The sequence below is a fragment of the Seriola aureovittata genome, chromosome 9 (assembly GCF_021018895.1).
Source record: "Seriola aureovittata isolate HTS-2021-v1 ecotype China chromosome 9, ASM2101889v1, whole genome shotgun sequence".
Classification (NCBI taxonomy): domain Eukaryota; kingdom Metazoa; phylum Chordata; class Actinopteri; order Carangiformes; family Carangidae; genus Seriola; species Seriola aureovittata.
Window position 1 is genome coordinate 18,172,238 of NC_079372.1, and position 14,790 is coordinate 18,187,027.

Here is a 14,790-nt window from a genome sequence, read left to right on the forward strand (position 1 = left end):
TGCTCTCTGGAGCCAAAGACTTCATTCACAACTCTATACCTAAAAGAGGAAATGGGATTTTAGTTCTGAAAAGTGTCAACTCTAACTGTGTGAAACAGAGACTACCATCTGTTTCCTCTGTTTATAGTGATCATAACGATGTATCACTGCTAATTTGACAATGGTATATTGAAGTTTAAAAAGGCAACTTAGAGCAACCTGCAAGAAAATCAAACAAATGGAAAAAAATATCCCTCCTTTGTCACAATCTTTTGGGGAGGAAGGAAATAAATTCTTCATCTGGAATAACAATCTAAGTCGGGACTGGAGGAGGTGAACCTGTTCCAGGACTAGGAAACAGATATCCAAGCCTTTAATTTACGATATAAGCGAGTTTATTTTATCTTCTTTCTCCACTGTCACAACAACAGTTCGGAGTTCTGATGATGAACCGAGGTTTTGCACTGTATTCCTGCACAAGCCTAACAGCCACTAAGTCACTCTTAAACAGCACCATGAGCGGCGATTCCTCACTCTGTCTGTCTCGCCAGCTTTCCCTCAAATGCGCGCACACACACACACACACACACACACACACACACACACACACACACACACACACACACACACACACACACACACACACACACACACACACACACACACACTCCCTGTCCTCGTCCTCATCTCTCCTTCTACTCTGTATTTCTCTCCATGCAACATTTTTTTTTTTTTTTCCAGTTCTGAGCATCAGCATGCAGAGAAAAACCCATCAGTAATCCCCTGCTGCTCAGCTCTGGAACTGCCTGGCTGCCCCATGGTAGTTATAGGTCACTCACACACACCCCCACACACACACACACACAAACACACACACTTCTGAAAAAACACATACACGCTCCCAGAAGCACAAATGCGCAGACAGACACATCTACAAGCACGACAACGTGGCTCATATAGGTCATGGAAGTTGAATGTCTTTCTCTCTGTCTCTCTCACACACACACTCACACACACACACACACACACACACACACACACACACACAAGCACAGCAGCAGCCTAAGTGTGTGACAGAGAGAATGCCAGTCTTTATCACGCCCCGCAGTTTAACCCCTTCTAATCCCTTCAGAGTGGCAGAGCTTTATGGTCAATTCACACTCTTTCATGCCTTTTCCCCCCGCTCTCTGTAGCCCTCAAGAGTAATCCCCGCAGCAGCTGTGGCACAACATCAGACATGTGGAATAGACTCATCACACACAGTGACAGGGATATGCAGACAACATACATAAAGAGCACGCTCATATACAACCCAGTCGCACAATACTGCTAACGTAGAGTGAAGGAGACAAGGAAGTGATTGATTTTCACAAATCACAGCACAGCTTCTTTTCCATTTAAGATCGTGAGAGGATGTTCCAGTTTTATCAAGCAACTGGAAAACATTTATTTTGTAAATCTAAGTTTAATATAGTTTTGCTTCGGTTACATTTACTGTGCAAAAGTTGAACCGTAAATTTTATGCTGCAACTTATTTCTATTATTCTTTAATTTGCAGGCTGTTTTCTTTGATTCATAAATCATTTTGTCTGTGAAATGCCAAGATATAGTGAGAAACGGCTGTCATAATTTGACTTCCCTTCTTCTTCCTCTTGTTCTGTCCAACCAATAGTGAAAACCTCATTAATATTCAGTTTTACCTTGAATAAAAATGAGGAGAAGCAGCAAATCCTCAAGTTTGAGAACCAGTAAATGTTTGGAAAATAAATGAATCAATGAATCAAATGTGTATTGTTATGGTTTATTTAATACATACAGGGATGTACTACACACACATCGTACCGTATAGCACAAAACGACACACAAAGACACACTCAGGTGCAGCTTTGGACAAACTGAGTCGATAATGTAGCGCTACAGACGAAAGAAACATGGAGTCGAATTCCCAGTACACAGGGAAGCAAGTCAAGTACATCAGCACACGGTGGGAAAATGAAATGTTGTGTTCGACAGCCCCATAAACTGTTCAGTTTCCTCGGTTTCACAAGAGGAAAGAATTTGAAGCAGTGTGAGGAGAGGAGAGGCGAGACATGAAACACACACACACACACACACACACACACACACAAACAGACACACACACACAGATACACATACACACACAAAAACACACACACACAAACGCTCAAAAACAAACCCCACAGCTACATACAGGAACACGCTGACTCAAACACACACACACAACATTTCACACAAGCAATTTCACAAAACCACACACATAAACACTCAAACACTCCCACCACACACACAAACACACACACACACACACAAAGAGCGTAGAAGTGTATGTATGCAGTGAATGGCTCCATTTCTCTCATTAGGGAGAAGGAGCTGCCTGCAGCAAAGCCTCCTCTAGTCAGTCTGCTGAGATCTCTAAAAACCAACAGTACCAGTCAGGCCGAGAGGGGAGGAGGGAGGAAATAAAATACTCGTACACGGCACCTATGCTGCAAAAACAGATAAAGAGTGAATGGAGGAGAACGTGGAATCATGAAGAGTGTGTGGGGGGGGGGGGGGGGGGGGGGGGGGGGGGTACAAACACAGAAGCTGCTGAGCACCTTCAGGGTGTCTCATATATTTACTGATCCGACTTCAAAAAAAGTGAGACTTGCTCAACCTGGAGTCTAACGTAAGGCCAGACTGAAAACCGAACGCAGAGTTTGAGATTATGAAGAAGAAGAACACGCAACAGAAGTCAGACACAGCAGCTGAGAAGTTCCAGCGAGATAACGATTGTTGATGCCGTGAAAAAGACTGATGTTCCACCGCCAACGCAGCGGAGTCAAGACATAGACAGATAGATAGATTTACTCTACTGATTCCAAATTGGGAATCAAGGCATTGATTAAATTATGTCGAAAGTTTAAACTTTCTCACATATGTAAACTACGTAGCTGGTTATAAAGAACCTCTTGGAAATGTTTCTTGGCACATTTCTTAATGAAATCCAGAGCTGTATTCAAGACTCCTTAAGCTGAGTCAAAGAACGGTTCTTGTTGTGTCACAGTTTTTCAGATTTCACAGTGAGCTATTGTAACTTTAATCACTTCAATCCTTTGGATTTACAGGGGGTTTGAACTGTGACAGAAACAGGTGAAGTAAAGTATACTGCTTACTGAAACCATGATTTAAAGTTTTTGGACAAAAAAAGAATGATGTTAGAGACAGGCCAACTATGAAAGTATAAATCCACACACGACAAAGACACACTACCTGCACCTGTAAGCGACAGTGCAGTGAACAGTTACAGGAGATATTGAAAAATAGAAAGAGGAGAGCAGCAGTGTCTGTGGTCTGCTATAAGAGAAACCAGTGAACCGTGCTTTAAGCTACATGCTACCGTTAGCGTGCTAACATTCTCGCTATGAGAAAGCTAACTGGGAATGCTATTAGTTTTGTAGGTGTAAGATTTGGACGAGAATGTTGTCCTGGTTACGTATCACCAAGACGATTCCAACTCAACCTGAGGCCGACATTAATGTCCGTGCCAGATTTCAATGACGAATCCATCCACAGAAACAAGTCCCAGTTAATGATACAACTTTACAGACACAACAAATGTTATTGCCTGGGTTTTACGAGTCAGAATGTGAGTATTTGCAGCTTGAAAAGTCTACAGGACAGTACTGTATCCAACAGTGTGTCGCCTTTAAATGCGTAAAATCAGATAGAACGTAACTCTGATCTGGATAAATGAGAAAGTTGACAAAGCATCTGCTGTTACTTGGTGAAAAACACCTTAAAGTAACTTCCACTTAATATTGTTTAAGGGGTTAAATTTAAATTTGCATAATGCTCTTTCTCTCATTTTCAAAGCCTCGTGAATTTTCCTGAATGAAGGACAGAGAGAATAAGAAAGCAGGGCAGACAGAGAATAAAGAGACGGCAAGAGAATAGCACACCAAATAATAGCGCACAATACCTCGGCTGTGGAGAATGGAAAAAGAGAGAGAAAAACAGAGACAGGCACAAAAACAGAAAATAATAGACAGCCCCATTAGGCAGAGGTTATTGAGTAAATTCATCTCACTAGACAAAAGCTTCTCCTGTGCTTGTGTCACTGCTGCTTCCACCAAACTCAACATTTTCTCTCCAATTTCGGTCCATTTGTAACCCCCACCCCCACCCCCTCCCGCCACGTCTGTTAAAAGCTAAATTGCCCGTCTGCGTCGCCTTAAAATGGTTTCCCATGCACCACCACCATGTAAAGGCAGCAATACGTGGGGCAATTTCTGCGGGCCAAAAGGAGACGCCTGAGCTCCGTCGCTTTCAAACAGGAAACCTCAAGGTGCCTTAAACGGATTTCAACATGTTTTTGACCCTGTGGTTTACTTTGTTGTGGGGGGGGGGGGGGGGGGGGGGTACAAACACAGAAGCTGCTGAGCACCTTCAGGGTGTCTCATATATTTACTGATCCGACTTCAAAAAAAGTGAGACTTGCTCAACCTGGAGTCTAACGTAAGGCCAGACTGAAAACCGAACGCAGAGTTTGAGATTATGAAGAAGAAGAACACGCAACAGAAGTCAGACACAGCAGCTGAGAAGTTCCAGCGAGATAACGATTGTTGATGCCGTGAAAAAGACTGATGTTCCACCGCCAACGCAGCGGAGTCAAGACATAGACAGATAGATAGATTTACTCTACTGATTCCAAATTGGGAATCAAGGCATTGATTAAATTATGTCGAAAGTTTAAACTTTCTCACATATGTAAACTACGTAGCTGGTTATAAAGAACCTCTTGGAAATGTTTCTTGGCACATTTCTTAATGAAATCCAGAGCTGTATTCAAGACTCCTTAAGCTGAGTCAAAGAACGGTTCTTGTTGTGTCACAGTTTTTCAGATTTCACAGTGAGCTATTGTAACTTTAATCACTTCAATCCTTTGGATTTACAGGGGGTTTGAACTGTGACAGAAACAGGTGAAGTAAAGTATACTGCTTACTGAAACCATGATTTAAAGTTTTTGGACAAAAAAAGAATGATGTTAGAGACAGGCCAACTATGAAAGTATAAATCCACACACGACAAAGACACACTACCTGCACCTGTAAGCGACAGTGCAGTGAACAGTTACAGGAGATATTGAAAAATAGAAAGAGGAGAGCAGCAGTGTCTGTGGTCTGCTATAAGAGAAACCAGTGAACCGTGCTTTAAGCTACATGCTACCGTTAGCGTGCTAACATTCTCGCTATGAGAAAGCTAACTGGGAATGCTATTAGTTTTGTAGGTGTAAGATTTGGACGAGAATGTTGTCCTGGTTACGTATCACCAAGACGATTCCAACTCAACCTGAGGCCGACATTAATGTCCGTGCCAGATTTCAATGACGAATCCATCCACAGAAACAAGTCCCAGTTAATGATACAACTTTACAGACACAACAAATGTTATTGCCTGGGTTTTACGAGTCAGAATGTGAGTATTTGCAGCTTGAAAAGTCTACAGGACAGTACTGTATCCAACAGTGTGTCGCCTTTAAATGCGTAAAATCAGATAGAACGTAACTCTGATCTGGATAAATGAGAAAGTTGACAAAGCATCTGCTGTTACTTGGTGAAAAACACCTTAAAGTAACTTCCACTTAATATTGTTTAAGGGGTTAAATTTAAATTTGCATAATGCTCTTTCTCTCATTTTCAAAGCCTCGTGAATTTTCCTGAATGAAGGACAGAGAGAATAAGAAAGCAGGGCAGACAGAGAATAAAGAGACGGCAAGAGAATAGCACACCAAATAATAGCGCACAATACCTCGGCTGTGGAGAATGGAAAAAGAGAGAGAAAAACAGAGACAGGCACAAAAACAGAAAATAATAGACAGCCCCATTAGGCAGAGGTTATTGAGTAAATTCATCTCACTAGACAAAAGCTTCTCCTGTGCTTGTGTCACTGCTGCTTCCACCAAACTCAACATTTTCTCTCCAATTTCGGTCCATTTGTAACCCCCACCCCCACCCCCTCCCGCCACGTCTGTTAAAAGCTAAATTGCCCGTCTGCGTCGCCTTAAAATGGTTTCCCATGCACCACCACCATGTAAAGGCAGCAATACGTGGGGCAATTTCTGCGGGCCAAAAGGAGACGCCTGAGCTCCGTCGCTTTCAAACAGGAAACCTCAAGGTGCCTTAAACGGATTTCAACATGTTTTTGACCCTGTGGTTTACTTTGTTGTGGGGGGGTGGGGGTGGTGGTGGAAGCATTTACTACCAACGCTCCACCGTCACTGTGTCTTATCAGCTGTATCCTTCTTTCAGACAGAACGCGGGGGGATTTAAAGCTGGCAGAATCACACACGAAGACAAAAAGGCAGACGGGAAACAGAGCTGGATTGGCAGAACCTCACTCTCAAGGTGGCTTAAAACTGAGCAAGAGAAAGTTTGTTTCTCAAGTCGAGCAAGAAGTTCACCTATCGCAAACAAAGCAAAAGACAGTTACCTTCGAGCAGCGCCCGTTTTCCCGCACTCCTACAATTCAGAGCAAAACGAATGTCAATTTAAAAATGTCGGAGCCGTGGCGACGGTCTATCTGCACCAGAGGCTCGATTTCCCCAGAGGCGACATTGACGGTGCAGTTTGGTGCAAAAATCAATTAAATAATCCAATTTCAAAAATGATCAAATCGCAGAATTTGCGTGTGCGCTCACAGAAGCTGCTTGAGGATGCAAAAACACCTGCTGGGGTGTCCTTGAGGGAAACGCTGAACCTGGACGGCGCGCTCCTCCTGATAAGAGCCAAGAGACACATTAGAGGAGGCACCACATATGGTTCTCTGATCCTATTTCTCAAAACACACACTGACGAAACCTTATGGTCACCCCCCCCCCATCTCTCCCTCTCCCTCACACATGCCAGTTTGTGATTGACTAAGCACTCAACAAAATGAGATGAGCCTCAGTGTGTGTGTGTGAGGTGTGAGTGCCGCTTTGTGTGAAAGATGATTGGGGTGGGGTGGGGGGGTGGGGGGTGTGTCATTGTATCCCACTGACTCAGCATCTCCGTGTCGTCACTCCTGTCATTTCACCGCAGTTTCCTCACTCTGAGGGGCGAGCGGCCGACCTGTCAGGGTCCCGCTCCAAATGTTTCAAACACCAAGATCGATGACAAAGTCTGTTTACCTCTTCTTTTCCCCAGATGGAAAATTGTTTCTGTTGGCAGCATGATGAAACACTAATCATACAAATGCTGTGTTTCAGTTTGTTTTGGTCTCTTTCTTTATTGTTGTTGTTTTTTTTTCTTTTGGGTTGAAATTGAGGGATATGAATATTGACTGGACTCCTGGTGAGCTTTGTTTGGCCCCACAGTGGAAAATCGGGGGATAACTGAACTCCAGATTGTTATATTTTTCACAGCAGGAGAAACCAAACAGTTGGGTAAGCCAAGGCTTGGCATTGTGATGAAAGTGAAGTTACAGTACACTCAAGACTTTTTTTTTTTTTAGGATACTAATAACTCACACTTTATACTGCAATTTATCTTGCAATTTCACTGCCAGAATTAAGTACTTCACTGAAACCTTCCCTCGCACAATAGTTGACAGTAGAGTTTGACAATGCCGCACTTTTTTATGTGCATTTGAACATAACTGTTTCCCAAAAATTGTCTTAATCTTGTCAAAATTATATCCTGCTACAATGCACCTTTGCAGACACAACACTACAGGATACTATACAATACAAATAACACCTGACATGGGGGCTGAGAACCATCCTCTGCTTCATCTAGGGGGGTTCGGATCAATGTATGAACTTAAGACAGCGTTATGGGCGGCTGTGGCTCGGGAGGCGGAGCGGGTCGGAGGTTCGATCCCCGGCTCCTCCGGTGACTTAGATACTGAACCCGAAATGTCTCATCAGTGTGTGAATGTGTCTCTGTGAGATGTGTGAAAGGGAGAATGTGTCTCGTAACGCAAAGTGCTTTGAGTGGCTGATAAGACCATTTACACCAAGGCCACTACTTTAAATATAAGAGATATGTATATAAAATAAATAGAAAATACAGTTCACGAGCCTCGGGATTTCCGTGGTTGGGCAGGAAACATCCAGCTAAACAGGAAGAGCCTCTCAAGGCTCGGCCACAGGTTTTGTAATCCTGTCAAGTTTTCAATTCAGGAAAGAGAAGTCTGGCTGATTGCCGTCAATCTCCAGAACAGAGAACAGCGACATGTTGTGAGACATATTATTAAAACTGTCTCTCCAGCAGAGATAACATTTACATGTCAACATCTCACAGAAAACACATCTTGGACACAAAATCTTGTGAGATGATGATCAGCAGACTTGATATCGACTGTGTGGTCTGAGGTTAGTAATCAAAATGGGCAAAGAGAGGAAAGCCCGTTTCATCCGCTGAGTCACCCACGTCACTCCCCCTCCACCTCTTTCTCTCCAGCTCCCCTTTCTCTCCTCACTTCTTTGAATTCCTAATCACTTCCAGAAAGAACAGAATTTGAAGAGTACAACCTCAGCGCCTCTGCTTCTCTCCATCCCCTCCTCTTTCTCCGACTCCTCTCATCTGAGTCACACTGTCAGGAATACCGTCACTCTCTCTTCGCCTCACTGCTTCCAGCTCCTTTTTCTTCCTCTTTCATTTCCTTCTATTTCTCTTCTTTTTTTTTTATTTGAAACCTCGCCTCAGTTGCTTCCTCCGTGACTTTACTCTCTCAAAGTTCTGCTGTTTCTCTCCTGGTTGTTTTTCTTCACTCCCTCATATCCTTCTCAACAGAGGTCAGAATAAATATGTCACTAGCTAAGATTTCAAGCGCTTCAAGAAATACACTTTATTAGTGTTACTTTATTGTAAGTGTAACATCTGCCATTATCTTCCCATTTGAACTCTTCACCCCAACAATGCAATATTCTTCATCCTCTTTCTTCCGCTCACTTCCCCTCCCTCCTCCGCTGAGCCTCAGCAGCGAGCACAGATAGCAGAGTACACTGTATATTACCACTTTTCAGCCAACCTCCCGCCATCACTGACCCCACTTATTCCTCCTCATCCCCACTTTGGTGCCCAAAATAAAAAACAATCCCCTATTCTACCTCTACATGTTTCCCTCTCTCTTCCCTCTGTCAAGTGAGACACTTTTTTTATAGTAGCACGTCTTAACAAGCTACTTTCCTATCCTTATTCCTGCTCTCCTCTCTGGTGTCAGCCATGTTCACTTCATGTCTCCAAACAAAGTGACAGATCTTAAGCGTGAAATCCAAAATGCCTCATAAACACTGGAGGGAAGCTGGACTTGCTGACATTGTATCTTTGTCCGTTTTTTTATTTTACTTTTGTTGTTTTTATCCCTTTGGTGTCATTTGGTGCAAAGCAGCAGACATCATCTGGGTTGTTTAAGATAAGCCTGCAGTGCAACTGTTTCGCGACATCGTGATACTGTATGTGAATTCTTGAGTATTGACTTTCAGTCAAACGGTTTCCTCTCTCTCAGACTGTAAAGGACTTTTCCCCCTCAAAAAAGCTTTACATCGGTTCGCCTGCGGGAGAATTCAAGATGAACAAGAGGGAAAAAAAAAAAAAGAAGAACATCCATCAGAAACACATTCAACGTAGTATTTGAATATTTTTTCTATCTACCTCATGCTTTAAGGATGGTTTCAAGAGTTGTGAACAGAACATGACAGCTGGCATTGTTTTTCAAATAAGGTGCACAGGGTATGATGCCTAAGAGTCATGCCCCCCCCCCCCCCCCCGACCACACACACACACCTCATCACAGTACAAATAACACAAAACAGATCTGCATCTGAAAGCCATGTATGGAAAAAAACAAGGAGGAAGCACTCTAACTTTGACCTTGGCGCAGCACTAAATATACACAAGGAGAGAGGGAGGGTAAAGGGAGGATATCCGAGTGGGCGCGCACGTGTGTGTGTGTGTGTGTGTGTGTGTGTGTGTGTGTGTGTGTGTGTGTGTGTGTGTCAGAAGTATGGGGATGTGCTGATTGGACTCATTTTTGCAGAAGAACAGGAAATGCAGACAGGTTCAGTGTTCAGTTACACATCGAGATATGGGTCGTGCAAGCGCACACACACACACACACACACACACACACACACACACACACACACACACACACACACACACACACACACACACAGATACACACAAACGAGCACGCACACACACACACACACACACACACACACTGATTATTTTGCTGCCACAACTGTTCAGAAAGCACAGAACATAAAGGAAGAAATTGGCCATTTGGGACAGCGAACACAAGCTGTATGGTGTGCAGCAGCAGATGAAAATGGGCTGCTAAAATTCTTTTAATTGCTGACAAAACAACGGTAGAATTATCCTTGCTCACACTAGGATAGGAAATAACTTCCCCACCCACCCACATGCCACTCGTCTCACTTGACAAATCCCGAGCACGGTTGCTAACAACAATTAAGCTCCTCGCAAGTCCTATTTTGAACTTGGGAAGCGAGTGTTTGCAATCAAGGAGTGTGTAAAACGGGCTGGCGTCTTCGTCTGGCGGTTACCTCCGACATCTGTGCACCGTCGGATCGTCTCTTCCCCCTTACAAGAGAAACTATTTCAATCTGCCTGCCCTGTTTGATCTCCTGTGGCCTTTCACTGTGGAGGCTGCATCAAAAAGATGCCGGGAACTTAAAAGCTCCATCTCTCTCTCTTTCTCTCTCTCTCTTTTTTTATTTTGTTCCATCTCTTCCTCTGTCTGTTTTGTTCAGACAGAGCCTGGGAGCTGTGAGCTTTCTGTCACTGGCTGATCAGAACAGGAAGAGAAAAACAAGATAAACTGGTTCATGTCCTATAGTATCACCATATGTTGAAGTCAATACAACAAGAGAATATACTTTACATATCAGGTGAAGATGCACAATTCATGAATTTCCCCAAGGGGATAAATAAAGTATTTATCTCTACATCTATGGAGCTTTTTATACTGATGACACCTCAAACCATAATGAGGATCATGTTTTATATAACACAATATAAAGCAATAATTATGAGTTCATATATTTACAAGGATATTCCCATTGTCTTCTTTCTATTATTACATTACATTATTTCTTCTCCATCATTCTGCTTCGTTCCACTGTCAGAGGTCCTCTCCTTCACAAATTCTTCCATCATCCAATCAGCTTTCTGCCAGCATTCTTCCAGCCAATTGGCTGTTAGATGCTGCTCTTATAAAATCATTGTGACACTCTGACTTTCAGACCTGCTGCTGGGCAACCCACCACTTCCTCCATCACCGCCATGATCCTCACATTGTTCTGGCAGATTCATCTGAGAGTTTTCCAGACACGGACTTTACTCCTCCACTGCAAGTGACTCCAGGACTCCAGGACTCCAGGACTCTGTCCTCTCTCCGGTCTTTCTGGGCATACGTGTGATGAGGATGCTTTTTTTGAATGGGGTTGCTGCATCTGATTGAACAGACTGACTGAGACCAGTGGAGTCAGCAGAGGGAGGGAAAAGTCTATCAACACCTCTCACACCATTGGTTATAATCCAGTATGTAACCTACTGCCATCTTTTCATTGATAAATCTTACGTGGTGCTATTATATCACATCTGTCGCATTATAATTTGAAGAAGCCTGTCGCTCTGTTCTTTCATCTGCATGCCTGTCTGAGCACATCACATAAATTGTCTTCCAAAAGCAAGTTCAAACAACTTGTGTTGTACAGTACGTGGGATTCAAACTGGTATTTTGCCATGTAATATCAGTTTACTTGGCAGTCTGGTCATCTGTAGCTCAACAGGAGAGAGCGTGGCTCTAACACTGCCGGGTTGGTGCTTTGGCTCCCACTGGGGCTGCACCCATATACACCATTTAAATGTAGAATCTGAAGGCACGGCAAATAAAAACCCTCAGCTAAGTGCCTCATTCACACGCATGCACATGTTATGATAACACTATCGTCCTCTGGGTTTTTCTCATAGTGAAACAGCTTTCCTATCATTCCATTACCACCTCTCCTCCCTGGTTTATTTATTACAAGCGCTTGAGGTATGTATCTGCTCGACGCAGACGGACCACGGGATGCATTGTCGATCGTCTGTGGCTCTCATCTCAGCTGGGATCTGAGCCACGGAGGGCTGAGAGCGCAGACACAGCTCCAGCAGCCCACCCACCTGACCTCTCACACTCGCATGCACACACACACACACACACACACACACACACACACACACACACACACACACACACACACACACACACAGACACGCACACAATCCCTGTGGCGCTTGATGCTTTGGCCCAAACACAATGGCTTCCCACTGGGCAAGGTGGTGAGCCTGCCGAGTCCACTCTCATTTATAATGTGGCTCATAAAACTCAATGTCAAGGAAGCTCCACAGAGAACAGACTCAGTCAACAGTAAAGGAGGCGGCGTCCACGAACAGAGAAGAAGAGTGTGTTCACCCAAACAATCCCAGATACAAATGTCATAAAAAACTACCTGATGGCACCAGATGATCTATTATCAACACTGGGTACCATAAACACAGCACCCGTCTCCTCATAAATTAAACCCTCAGGTTTAGACGATGAGAGAAAGTATGATAAATATGGGACTGAACACCACGGACACTCATATCACATGGGAAGTGTCATCCTAGAAGTCTTTAAATATGACTGAACACCGGTTACAGCACACACAGAATGTCTATAATACATAGAAAGGTGGATACATAGAGAGCGGAAAGAAAGGATGATCTCCTCTAAGAACAAATTAATAATAAAAGACTCCAAGAATAAACTAGGTAATTAGGTTACAGGCGGCTCAAAGCACATGCTGCTCCGCTGTCGTCGGAGTCGGATTCTGACTCATTTCAGGCTAAAACCTCTCAAAACGCCGCATGTCTGCGGGTGAAACAGGAAGTAATATGTTCCACAGTCATTATGTCACTATAACCATGCGCGCAGTCACTTTGGATGTCACGCCTTAGCCCCAAAGTGGAGGTGATGCTCAGGGTTTCTGGCTTATCAATGCGTGCCAGCACAGGCACATCATGACACACACACACACACACACACACACATAAGAGAGAGGGGAATAAGTCTTTCTTCCCCATACATCTTTTTGCATCTCCTCCCATAGCTCCCACATCATCTCTAACTCTCTCTCACACACACACTCATCCTCACAAGTTCAACCCCGAGTGAGATAAGAAGGGAGAGAAAAGGAGATGAGAGGAGGTTCAGAGAAGAGTCTCTCTCTCTCTCTCTCTCTCTCTCTCTCTCTCTCTTCTCCCGCACACACACACACACACACACAACCTAAAGAGATTTTTTTTTTCTATGTGCTTGGCAGCCAAAGCGGTGGCTTGGTGCCCGTAGTCTCTCAAAATCAGCCCGTCTGCCTCACCTACGCATTTCAAGTCAAAAATTCATAAGGTGACACAAAACTGTCAAAGCACGTTGATGCGACTCCAAAATGATGATGCTGTGTGTGTGTGTTTGTGTGTATGTGTGCATTTAGTGTGTGTATGCATTTAGTGTGTGTGTGTGCATTTATATGTGGGTGGGTAACGGGCGCGCGCGCGCGCGCGCACACACACACACACACACACACACACATCCCTGAAAAAAACAGCCTCAAGCCCACACAGGTCAAACACTACACACACTTACACACACATTCAAACAGGCACTAATGCGTGCAAGTACAAACTTACACACGCACACACAGAGTTTGGTCTCAAAGCACAAGGCCTCGCGCGCACACACACACACACGCACGCACACAATCATATATGTTCACACGCACGCGCTCAGTGGACGCAAAGTGTGCTTCCAAGTTGACTGCGTGTCTTGTGCGCAGATGCAACGCTGCTGACATTTCCACCAAAGAGTCATCACAATAACCCACAACAGCTACAAACGCAAAAAACTCCAGCAATATTCTTAAGGGCTCGTGAGCCTGTGGTGCTCAGCGGAGGCTTTATAGCAGATATGAGAGGAAGTCTGTTGGTATCACTATAATAATGCGACAGCAGTCCTATAATACTCCCATGATCTGAAATGTGCCATATAAACATTAAAGCTCGGGCATGTGGGACATAAAACACCCCGCGGAGCTCACACTAACACCCTATTCGTATTGCCACTTTGCATCCAAAATCCGCAGCTCCTTCCCAGTGAAGTCAAACAATCCTTCACCTTCACCACAACTTGACCAATTCCACCAGAAAGAAAAAAAAAGGGGGGGGGGCGACGTTCAGTCATTTCGGAGATAGTCCATCCGCAACCTCGGCGCGCGTCTGGCTGCTTCTCCCGCGGGTGCGCAACACAAGCCATGCGACGGTTCGAAGCGCAAATATGAAATAACATAAAACCTGTTATCTCCTGCAGCACAGACGGGTCCATGTGTGCTCTCGTTAGGAGCGATGAAGGGGAGAGAGACGTCGGCGGAAGGTATGAAGGAGGACGAGGAGAGGAAAGAGGAAGGGGGTCGGAAAGCTGAGGAATGTCACCAACATTTCGGATGTAGGGGAGAAAAAAAAAAAAGCTCCAAGACGAGTAGAGAGATGATGAACAACCACAAAAAGTTTGGCCGTACTTACTGATCAAAGCGTCCTTCGCGTGCGTCCTGTTTGGCATGTTATTAGGATGGAAGAGTTGCAGCAGAAGACATTTCTATTCCCGGCGGGCTTGTCAGACAGCAGCAGCAGGACCAGCACCGGTTCCAAAGCTCAGCTCTGCAGTTCCGTGCGCACAGGAGAGCAGCGCTCAGCATGAATGAAAGCAGAGCTGCGGTTAGAC

The 14,790-nt window shown here is 44.3% G+C and overlaps 1 protein-coding gene across 2 annotated transcripts in view; it reads right to left on the minus strand.

The window, feature by feature from the left end:
- The window catches only part of LOC130175415 (plexin-A1-like), a 260,949-nt gene extending 246,159 nt beyond the window's left edge, over nt 1–14,790 (minus strand). For both annotated transcript variants that reach the window (XM_056385882.1, XM_056385881.1), the window contains exon 1: nt 14,592–14,790. The gene's annotated coding sequence lies outside the window, so the exon portion shown is untranslated. The remainder of the gene's footprint in view (nt 1–14,591) is intronic.